Source organism: Ranitomeya imitator, chromosome 8 (assembly GCF_032444005.1).
Source record: "Ranitomeya imitator isolate aRanImi1 chromosome 8, aRanImi1.pri, whole genome shotgun sequence".
Classification (NCBI taxonomy): domain Eukaryota; kingdom Metazoa; phylum Chordata; class Amphibia; order Anura; family Dendrobatidae; genus Ranitomeya; species Ranitomeya imitator.
In genome coordinates this window covers 92285375-92297527 of record NC_091289.1, presented here as the reverse complement: position 1 = coordinate 92297527, position 12153 = coordinate 92285375, and the positions used below count along the sequence as shown (strand labels likewise).

The 12153-nt window shown below is 49.0% G+C and overlaps 1 protein-coding gene across 3 annotated transcripts in view; it reads left to right on the top strand.

The window, feature by feature from the left end:
• The window catches only part of UCHL5 (ubiquitin C-terminal hydrolase L5), a 421169-nt gene that overhangs the window by 284942 nt on the left and 124074 nt on the right, over window positions 1-12153 (top strand). The gene's annotated exons all lie outside the window — the stretch shown is intronic.

Here is a 12153-nt window from a genome sequence, read left to right as displayed (position 1 = left end):
GTTATCGCAGGGGTCCTAATCATTGCCACGATGACCCGATGTTGTCATTTGAGCACCTTGAAGGGTGCAGTTTTTAGAATGGTGTCACTTTCGAGTATTTTCTGTCGTATAGGCCCCTCAGTCACTTCAAATGTGATGTGGTCCCTAGAAAAATGGTTTAGTAAATTTTGTTGAGAATCAGAAATCGTTGATTAACTTTTAACCCTTATAACTTCCTAGAAAAAATAAAATTGTGCTAATGTAAAGTAGACATGTGAGAAATGTTTTTAACTGTTTTGTGTGAGATTAGTTTATGATTTAAGGGCATAAAATTAAAGTTTGAAATTTGCTACATTTTCCAAATTGTAAGAAAATACAAAGCTGCTCTCTAGATTGTATAGAATGGTAAATCTAGAACATTGGAACTGCAGTACTGCCATAGAACATTGGTTAAGTGCTATAATTTGTACATGTGGAATATTGGAAAATTGGAAATGCAATATTGCTTTAAGAAAATTTACAGTAAAAAGGTACTTAAAAAAAAAAAAAAAAAATGTACATAAATTGGCCAATGTATATGAGCCCAACTGCTATGTCAATGCAAACCTTATAGTTGGGTCCCTGTCATAAGAGACCTCTCTTGGACTAAAAAGCGTACTATATATATGGAGCAGAAGGGAACCAGCTAGTTAAAACCACTTACTGTGTATTCTCGTGTATAAGCTGAGATTTTCCGCTTATACACGACTCAATTGTCCAGAACGCTGGAGGGGGAGCTGCAGGAGCCGAGCGGCTGTGGCACAGTGACAGCTTCAACTGTAGCCGCCAGCTAACGGATTACTTCATACTCGCTCTCCGTCGCTCCATCTCCATCCTTGCATCTCCTTTGTCCCGGCGCCAGCAACTCTAGTCTCCTGTGCTGAGCGGTCACGTGGTACCGCTCATTAAGGTAATGAATATGTACTAGTCTCCACTCCCATAGGCGTGGAGCGCATATTCATTATTTTAATGAGCAGTACCATGTGACCGCTCAGGACAGGAGAGGAGAGCTGCTGGCGCCGGGACAACTGAGATGCAGGGACGTTCAGTGAGGGTGCGTAGGACGGAGGGTGGGAGGGGGGTTCTGAGCCATGCATAAAACGGGGGAGCCACATACCAGGACAGGGGGAGCAACGCATAGCAGAACAGGGGGAGCCACTCATAGCAGGAAAGGGCAGGGGGAGCCACACATACCATGACAGGGGGAGCCATGCATAGCAAGACAGGGATGAGGGGACAATGCATACACCCGGCTTATACTTGAGTCAATAAGCTAAGCCGAAACGAGTATAAGCCGAGGCACCTTCTTTTTCCAGAGAAAACTGGGTAAGGCTACTTTCACACATCAGGGCTTTCGCTGCATGCCGGTTCCGGCGTCGCGCCGCAGCGCCAGATCCGGCTTATTTTTTGAAAACCGGATGGGACGGATCCGTTTTTCAACCGGATCAGGTGTCCGGATCCGGCCAGAAACCGGATCCGTCCCATCCGGTTGTCATCCGTTTTGTTCGGTTTTCCATCCGGATTTTGACGGATCCGGTTTTTAAAACCGCCACCTGAAAGGCTAAAAATGTGATTGGCCCGCTGAAAACTATATATACAGTGTTCCTACAGCCCATCAGTGACAGATTGGAGAGGAGCAAGATGGACGGCATTATTGCGAAGATTCTGCAGAATTCTTGAGAAGGAGCGAGAGAGACAGCGCATCAAGCGTCTGCGCTGACGCCGTTTGTGGATCCACCCCATCACGGCACAGAGAATGACGCGGGGAGTCTTTTCTACTTTATACATGGGGCTACGAGGAGAGCCAGAGAAGTTTTTCAGCTATGTGCGGATGAAAGCGGAGAGCTTTGATGTATTGATGGAGCGGATTGAATATCTAATAAGGAGTGATACATATTGCAGATTCTCCATTACACCGGCTGAGCGTCTGATGGTCACTCTTCGGTAAGCATTCTTTTTTTATGTACTCTTGTACGCACTTTCATTGATTGATATTTTGAATTTGCAGTGACTTCTGCCTTGCTTTTGTTCACAGATTCCTAGCTACTGGAGAATCCCTGTCTTCACTACATTTCCAGTTCAGACTGGGAATTTCAACCATATCTGGAATAGTGAGGCACACTTGCCGTGCTGTGTGGGACTCTCTGCACGAGTAATTCATTCCACATCCCATAATGCAGACAGGCGCGGGCTGGGCCGGGTGGCAGAAATGCATATGCCCCCTGGGCCGGTGTCTAAGCAGCTGCACAGGGCCGCTGGAGGACTGGCAGTGACTAATACATAGCGCACCTGTAGTGCGCGGTGGTGTCATCCTGCCAGCAGCCCTGACATGCAGGCTGCATGGGTATGTGATGAGCAGGCTCTTATGCGCCACTGCCACTCTGAGGGAGAGAGCCAGCAGCTAAGATGAAAGGTCAGCATACCGGCCTGTGTGCGCACGGAGCTCTGTCTTCTCCTGCTCTTATCTGCTATCCCGGCAGTGGGGATTATACAGTGGGGCTGTGCGTGTGTGTGTGAGCTGCGTGTGTGTGTGAGCTGCGTGCGTGAGTGAGCTGCGTGCGTGTGTGAGCTTCGTGCGTGTGTGAGCTGCGTGCGTGTGTGAGCTGCGTGCGTGTGTGAGCTGCGTGCGTGTGAGAGCTGCGTGCGTGTGAGCGCTGCGTGTGTGTGCGAGCTGCGTGCGTGTGTGAGCTGCGTGCGTGTGAGCTGCGTGCGTATGTGAGCTGCGTGCGTGTGAGCTGCGTGCGTGTGTCATTATACAGTGGGGCTGTGCATGTGTGTCATACAGTGGGGCCGTGCGTGTGCCTGTCATTATACAGTGGGGCCGTGCGTGTGCCTGTCAATATACAGTGGGGCCGTGCGTGTGCCTGTCAATATACAGTGGGGCCGTGCATGTGTTTGTCATTATACAGTGGGGCTGTGTATGTGTGTGTGTCATTATACAGTGGGGCTGTGCATGTGTGTGTGTCATTATACAGTGGGGCTGTGCGTGTGTGTGTGTCATTATACAGTGGGGCTGTGCGTGTGTGTCATACAGTGGGGCCGTGCGTGTGCCTGTCATTATACAGTGGGGCCGTGCGTGTGCCTGTCATTATACAGTGGGGCTGTGCATGTGTTTGTCATTATACAGTGGGGCTGTGTATGTGTGTGTGTCATTATACAGTGGGGCTGTGTATGTGTGTGTGTCATTATACAGTGGGGCTGTGTGTGTGTGTCATTATACAGTGGGGCTGTGCGTGTGCCTGTCATTATACGTGGGGCTGTGTATGTGTGTGTCATTATACAGTGGGGCTGTGTCATTATACAGTGGGGCTGTGTCATTATACAGTGGGGCTGTGTCATTATACAGTGGGGCTGTGTCATTATACAGTGGGGCTGTGTCATTATACAGTGGGGCTGTGTCATTATACAGTGGGGCTGTGTCATTATACAGTGGGGCTGTGTGTCATTATACAGTGGGGCTGTGTGTCATTATACAGTGGGGCTGTGTCATTATACAGTGGGGCTGTGTGTGTCATTATACAGTGGGGCTGTGCGTGTGTGTCATACATGTGGGGCTGTGCTTGTGTCTGTCATTATACAGTGGGGCTGTGTGTGTGTGTGTGTGTGTGTGTCATTGGTGCATTCACTCTGTCATTCTTTGGACGGCAGACTTGTGCTTCTCACATTGCTGGCACTGCTGTGGTCATTTGGCGGGTGTGTGGCTGTAAGTTTGTGATTTACATACATGCGGTCACATGACGACTAGACTTGCATGGCCTAATGCAACTGTATTGAACAAGGCCCAAAACAGTCTAGTCGAAATGTGGCTGGGAACATATATATCGCATGATTGCAGTCACAAGACCACCTGTTGCCGACACCAGAGAATCTTCACAGCGCACGATATGAGGATTCACACATACTGTCTGTAGACATGTAGCATAAGATCCGACAACCCCTTTAAGGATGAGCCGCTACTCATGGGCCACTGCTGTGTGCTTGCCCCCCAGGCCAAAATTTGCCAGTCAGCCCCTGAATGCAGACATGGTTGGAAATAGCTGACAGATTCCAGGAAGTGTGTCAGTTTCCCAATTGCTTGGGCGCGGTGGATGGGAAACATATTTGTATCGTGAAACCGGCTGGGTTCTGGATCAGAGTATTTCAACTATAAAAAGTACTTTTCCATCGTGCTGATGGCCATCGCCGATGCGGATTACAACTTTGTTGCGGTGGATATTGGGGCGTATGGCCGCTCAAATGATTCACAAGTTTTCAAACTGTCTTCTATGGGGCGGTATTTGTATGGACAAACCTTTCAATTCCCAACCCCCCCCCCCCCCCCCCCCCCAGACCACTGCCTCAGACCTCTGAGCCACCAATGCCTTTTGTTTGTGTTGGGGATGAAGCCTTTCAGCTTTCAGAACATCTTTTGAAACCCTACTCCAGCCGTGGTTTAAACAATACTAAAAGAATTTTCAACTACCGACTCACACGTGCACGGAGAATGGTGGAGTGTACGTTTAGGATCTTAACCGCCAAATGGAGAGTTCTCCTGACATCCATTAACTTGAAGACAGACACACTGGATGAGGTAGTAAATGTGTGTGTTGTCCTGCACAATTATGTGATATCCAAGGAACAGATTTCCATTGAGGACCAGTCTGAACAAACAAGCTTGGCTGATTATAGCAACCAAACGTATAGAAGTTCTGCCACTGTTTCCAGAATTCGGGATCAATTTGCAGAATATTTTATTTCACCCGAAGGAAGAATACACTGGCAGGATGAGAGAGTTTAAACAATTTGTCTTGAACCTAGTAACCTTGAACCTTTTAGCCACGTTGTGCACCTGTTTGATTAGTACCCTATGTGTTTTATTTTTTACCCAAGTTGTGTACCTGTTTGGTTTTACCTTTTACCCAAGTTGTGTACCTGTTTGGTTTTACCTTTTACCCAAGATGTGTACCTGCTTGGTTTTACCTTTTACCCAAGTTGTTCATCTGTTTGGGTTGTACCCAAAGTATTTTACCTGTGACCAATAAACCTTGCTTAACCAAAGTGTTATCTATACCTTATAAAGCATAAATACAAGATGGCTGTAAACAACACAGTTTTATTAATTCTTTTTTTTAAATAACAAAAACAAACTTTTATTTTGAAACACCAAAAAAACCTTTATTTTTCAGCACACAAAACAAGAGATTGGAATAAGTCAGGGTGGAGATAGTGCTGAAGGGGCTGTCGGATAGGGACACTTCGACAGTGGGAGTGTGGAGAGAGGAATGTGTTGGTGGTGGGGAAGGATCAATAGGTAGTGGTGAAGGAGTGGAGAAGGCAATTGAGCGGGTGGACAGGAAAGTGGGATTGGAGTTAAGAATTTTACATAGTTACATAATTATTAAGGTTGAAGGAAGACTATAAGTCCATCTAGTTCAACCCATAGCCTAACCTAACATGCCCTACCATGTTGATCCAGAGAAAGGCAAAAAAAAACATGTGGCAAAGAGTAAGCTCCACATTGGGGAAAAAAATTCGTTCCCGACTTCATATACGGCAATCAGACTAGTTCCCTGGATCAACGCCCTATCAAGGAATCTAGTGTATATACCTATATATTGTGTATATACCTGTATTTGGTAGGATGGAGGGGTGTAGGTGATGTTTTGGGAGGATTGGGAGGCAGAAGCAGTGATGGGTGGAGAAGAGGGTTGGGGAGGTGAAAAAGGCTCTTGGTAGTGGGAAGGGAGAGGAGGCACAGATGAAGTAGATGGGAAGTGGTATAGGTCGGGATCATCATATTGGTGGGAAGGGGCACGGGTGGGAGGCTGGTAGTGTGGCTGGTGGGAAGGGGCACGGGAACGCTGGAAGTGTTGTGACTGGTGGGACGGGGCATGGGCACGATGTGGTTGATGGTGGGGTTGGTGGGATATGGCACGGGCAGGTTGGTGGTACGGGTCAGGAGGATGGTAGTGGCTGTAGTGATAGACAGTTGAGGAAGGGTGGACAGTTGCAGCATGGGTGGCAAGAGCATCGGCTTTTGAGGCAATGAGCGCTAGAGTTGACTGGCAGGATTTCATTACTTGCGCGCTAGAGTTGACTGGCAGGATTTCATTACTTGCATCTGCTGAGAAGTAGATAGCGTCTCCATTTGCTCAAGTACCGACTGGAAAAAAGTGTTCGGTGCCTCTGAACGCATCGTTAACAAAAGTGTATGCATCTCGAGTATACTTTTATTTATGAAATTAAAACCTGCAGCCATTTGCTCGGACAAAACTTTCTCCATCGTCTCATTGGGGGACACAGGACTGTGGGTGTATGCTATTGCCGCCAGGAGGCTGACACTAAGTAGACAAAAAAAAAGTTAGCTCCTCCTCCATAGTATACACCTTGACACTGACCCTGACAGCTCCAGTTTTATGCTTGGTGTCCGTAGGAGGCACATCTCTGGGTTTTCCCAGATTCATTCTACCTTGAGGATAAGACAGGGGCGACGGACCTTTTTGAAGGGGTCCGATCTCCCCAAACCAACAACGGGCGAGCACGTGTGAGTGTCGCCTCCACGTATCCTTTCCCGCGACGTGGGATTGCAGGACATAAAACCTGACCACCCTGAGGTAACGAAACCCTAGGGTGTACAGGCATTCATGCATTGTCCGTGCAGTCTCCACTTTAATCACCAATGCATTGGACTACGGTGCTTAAAGGAGGCAGACGGTCCCTCTCCTCACCTTTTGAAAGGTGAAGGAGTTAGGGTGCCTGCACCGTCCTTTCCCATACGTATATATATATATATATATTTATATGGGATTTATGTGTATGCCTCTTTTCTAACCTTGTGTGTTGTCAGAGGCTGCGGGGGGGGGGGCTCCTGCTTCATCGCGCGGTCTCAGGTGGTAAATCGCCATGCTGCACTCAGTGCAGTGCCAGTTCCATCATCTCTCCATAGCTAAAGCACGGGCGGAAGTCCCGCCCCTAGCATCTTTCTTCCGGCGGCCCGCTGCATCATGGTTGCTGTAGTTTTCCTGCCCCGCTACATCATGGTCGCTGTAGTTTCAGCAGGGTTGTGGGCGGAAGTTCCGCCCCCTTCGGCGGCGCGCACTTCCGGTTTCGCGCTCCCAGCGTTTCTAGGAGAGCGCAGGTATGGGGAAAATCAAGTCCCCTGCTTTGGCCTTCTGCACGTCCCTTATGGCGGCTCCTCCCCCTTTCATGATCTTCATAAGGGAGGTTTTCTCTGCTCAGAGCTCGGTTAGTGTGGTGCTCAGAACCGACGGGGACTCAGGACTGGGGTAAGTGCTACTTCTCTCAGCCTGACAGCAGTTTTTTGCTCTAGACACAGTAGCTCATAAGGAGTTTCATAGCAGCAGCAGCAGCAGCAGCAATAGTCATCATGTCTAGAAGGACTAAGTCTCACTCCGTCCTGTATTCCTCATGCATTACTTGCCGGGCTTCTTTTCCGCATGCACAAACTAGCCATTTCCGTGAGGCTTGCGACTCCGAACGCATTCAGGAGCCCCCGCCTGCTACCCCGCCGGCTACCCCGCCTGCTATTCTGCCGGGTATGCCTGTATCTGAGACTGCGGCATCTCCCCCTGAGTGGGTCGTATCCTTAACGCAATCTATGGCGTCCCTAACAAAGGCAGTTGAGTCCCTTCAGGCCCCTGTCGGGGACGTTCATCCATCTGCTTTGGGAAGATTCTCCGATTCTCAGGACCCTCCGGCCTGCAGGGGCCGTACTCCCTCTAGGCAGACGCGGGGGAAGCGTACCCATACAGCGTCTCCCAGTCCATCTGGTGTATCTGCATCTGTGAATTCCGTCTCTCGGTCTCCCTCACCTGTGGAAGTGAGTGGACATGGTTCAGACGTTGACTCTGAAGGGTCTTTTGATTTAGAAGCTCCTGATTATCAGGAATCAGTTGACAGTCTCATTGAGGCCGTTAACCAGTCTTTGGGAGTAGAGGATGAAGCCACCCTACCTTCAGGTCATAAGGTGTCTTTTAAAAAATTCAAGCAACCTCATAAGGTGTTTTCTTCTCATCCTGAGTTTGAGGATCTAGCTCAACGTCACATGGAGCGTCCGGATAAACGTTTCTTAGGCCAGAAGGCCCTGGGTACCAGGTATCCTTTCGCGCCCGAAATTTGTAAAAAATAGGCAGAATTTCCTTCTGTGGATCCTCCCGTGTCCCGTTTGGCCTCTAACACACTGTTGTCTCTTCCTAATGGATCCGCTATTAAAGACCCAACTGATCGGCTCTTAGAGAGTCTAGCTCGGTCGGTGTTTGAGGCTTCAGGGTCAGCCCTCGCGCCGTCTTTTGCGGTGACATGGGTTGCCAAAGCTATGATAGCTTGGTCAGAGTCCGTCACTAGGACTCTTCAGGATAGGGAGTTTCCTGTTGAAGTGATAGAGATGTCTAATCAGATATCCTTGGCTGGGAATTATTTGATTAATGCATCTTTGGATGCGGCAAATTGTTCAGCGTTGGCAGCTGCAAATGCTATCGCTATCAGAAGGGCTCTATGGCTGAGAAATTGGCGGGCGGACTCTACTTCAAAAAAGTCCCTTACATCCCTTCCTTATCAAGGTGGCCGATTATTTGGTGCAAAGTTGGATCAACTTATATCTGATACCACAGGGGGAAAGAGTAATTTCCTTCCACAACAAAGGGTTAAGCAACCTTTTCGTCGCCAATTTCAAGCAAGGTTTAAATCCTTTCGTAACACCCGGTGGTCTGCAGCACCAAGCTCAGGTCCTCCAAGTCGGTCTAACCAAGACAGGGAGCACCAGGTCTCATATAGAGCCAATCCATTGGCAAGAATGCGATATCAACCATCAAGATCTAGGGGATCTAGATATCCGCGGTCTTCGGCTAAATGACTGGAGGCAGCCTCATGTCGTCTTCAACAGAGTAGGCGGTCGCCTACTTCTGTTCCATCAGTCCTGGCTGTCAGTCGTATCCGACAGATGGGTGAGAGAACTGGTGGTTTCAGGGTACAAAATAGAGTTTCTCTCGCTCCCTCCAAGCCGGTTTTTTCCGTCCAGTCTTCCCAGTTAAAGATCCCGTCTAAGGGCCTTATTCAAAGCAGTCGAGTCTCTTCAGTCCAACGGGGTCATTGTTCCCGTTCCAGGGGTAGAAAGATTTCAAGGATTTTATTCCAATCTGTTTACGGTCCCCAAAAAAGACGGGACTGTAAGACCCATTCTGGATCTAAAATGTTTGAACAAGTTCGTAAGCACTCGTCACTTCCGTATGGAGTCGCTCCGCTCGGTTATTGCGGCTATGGAAAAGGGAGAATTCCTAGCTTCCATAGATATCCAAGATGCCTATCTGCATGTTCCCATATTTCTTCCGCATCAAAGGTTTCTACGGTTTTCCATAGGCGAACGTCACTTCCAATTCACAGCATTACCTTTCGGTCTCGCCTCTGCTCCCAGGGTGTTCACAAAGGTGATGTCAACAGTTGTGTCCATCCTGCACTCCCGGGGCATAGTCATTTTGCCATACTTGGACGATCTCTTGGTCAAGTGACCAACTTTTCAAGCATGCAAAGAAAACATCAGCATCACTTTGGACACTCTGTCCCGACTAGGGTGGCTGGTCAATCTGAAAAAGTCATCTCTAGTCCCATCTCGAAAGATTTCTTTTTTAGGAATGATCTTCGATAATTCTCGGGGTCTGACTATCCTACCCCAGGACAAGGTACTCTGACTTCGGCAGGAAGTGAAAATACTGCAGCAGCCGAGTTTTCACTCAATCCGGTTTTGCATGAGGGTCTTGGGCAGGATGGTGGCGGCCATGGAAGCAGTACCATTCGCCCAATTTCATCTTTGCCCTCTCCAGCAGGCAATTTTGTCAGCCTGGAACAGGAGTCATGCTTCTCTCAACCTCCGGTGCCGTCTGTCTCCCCGGGTCAGGCAATCTCTCATATGGTGGATGAGGAGCTCCTCTCTGCGGCAGGGGAAAGCTTTTTCTCCAGTCCATTGGCTGGTAGTCTCTACAGACGCCAGTCTTCTCAGTTGGGGAGCAGTGTTTCTCCAACACACAGCACAAGGTTTTTGGTCTCCAGAGGAGTCAACTCTTCCAATCAATCTGTTGGAGATAAGGGCTATTTGGCTGGCTCTGCAGCACTTTCACCATCTTCTGGCGGGTCGCCCGGTCCGGATCCAATCGGACAATGCCACGGCTGTGGCTTACGTAAATCATCAAGGGGGCACTCGCAGCAGGTCAGCCATGCGCGAGGTAGGGAAAATCCTCCGCTGGGCCAAGAACAACCACTCCGTGATCTCGGCAGTTTACATCCTGGGCAAGGAGAACTGGGCAGCGGACTTTCTGAGCCGTCAGGGTCTTGCGTCCGGGGAATGGTTTCTTCATCCCGACGTTTTTCAGCAGATTTGCCAACGCTGGGGTATCCTGGACGTGGATCTAATGGCATCCGGGTGGAATGCCAAGGTCCCCAGGTTCGTAGCTCGTTATCGAGATCCAAGAGCTCTCGCCGTAGACGCGCTGGTCCTTCCTTGGAACCAGTTTCGTCTTCCATATCTGTTTCCTCCTCTGGCGCTCATCCCAAGGGTAGTCAGGAAGATCAAGATGGAGGGGGTTCCGGCAATTCTAGTCGCCCGAGATTGGCCACGGAGGTCATGGTACGCGGACCTCGTTCAGCTGATTGCCGGGGTTCCTTGGCAGCTTCCAATGCGGCTGGATCTTCTGTCGCAGGGGCCGATATTCCACCAGAACTTAGGGGCCCTGCGTTTGACGGCTTGGCCGTTGAATCTTGGATTCTGACCCAGGCCGGTTTTTCACAGAAGGTAGCTTCTACTATGATTAATGCTCGAAAGACGGTTTCTGCACGCATTTACCACCACACCTGGAAAGTTTTTCTTTCATGGTGCAGGAAGAAGGGTCTTCCTCCTTTACGGTTCTCCGTTCCTAATATTTTAGCCTTTCTCCAAACTGGTTTAGACTCAGGTCTCGCTCTAAGTACCCTTAGGAGGCAAATATCAGCCTTATCGTTTCTTTTTCAGCGCAGGATTGCTACCATTTCACAGGTCAAGACTTTTTTGCAGGGAGTCTCTCACATGGTCCCCCCTTACAGAGCTCCGCTAGAAGCTTGGGACCTTAATCTGTTCTTGAGCGCTCTTCAGGAAGCCCCTTTTGAGCCCCTCCAAGAAGTTTCTTTAACGTATCTTTCTTGGAAGGTTTTGTTTTTGGTAGCCATAACCTCCATTAGGCGGGTGTCGGAATTGGCGGCCTTGTCCTACCAGTCGCCTTTTCTGCAATTTCATCAAGATAAGGTAGTATTAAGACCAGTTCCCTCTTTTCTACCAAAGGTAGTTTCCTCGTTTCACATCAATGAGGACATAGTCTTGCCTTCTTTTTGTCCTGCTCCTTCTCACCGTGTGGAAAAAGCTCTCCATACTCTGGACCTAGTGAGAGCGCTGAGAAGATATGTTTCTCGGACCGCGTCTTTTCGACAGACGGATGTTCTGTTCGTTCTTCCTGTGGGTCACAAGAAGGGATTCGTAGCCTCTAGGTCGACCTTAGCCAGATGGATACGAGCCACCATTCAGGAGGCCTACCGCATCAAGGGTGCAGCCATCCCGGCTGGGATCAGGGCACACTCTACTCGAGCAGTGGGGGCTTCCTGGGCACTTCGGCACCAAGCTTCAGCAGAACAGGTTTGCAAAGTGGCAACTTGGTCCAGCCTGCACACCTTCTCTAAGCATTACAATATCCACACTCAGGCCTCTGCTGATGCAAGTTTGGGAAGAAAAATTCTTCAGGCTGCGGTATCGCACCTATAGGCGGTAAGTGCCTAAGGGTTTGTTCCAGTAAGTCTTTTTTTTCCCACCCTGGGACTGCTTTGGGACATCCCACAGTCCTGTGTCCCCCAATGAGACGATGGAGAAACAGGGATTTTTGTGTTACTCACCGTAAAATCCTTTTCTCCGAGTCATTCATTGGGGGACACAGCGCCCTCCCTATTTCTTCTTGTTATTTTTTCTACGGAGTTGTTCAGGCTGTAGTGTTATTCTAGACATGTTGTCTTTGCTCTAATGCTGTTTTGTTTTCTCTATCTCCTACTGCTTGTGCACCAAACTGGAGCTGTCAGGGCCAGTGTCAAGGTGTATACTATGGAGGAGGAGCTAACTTTTTTTTTGTC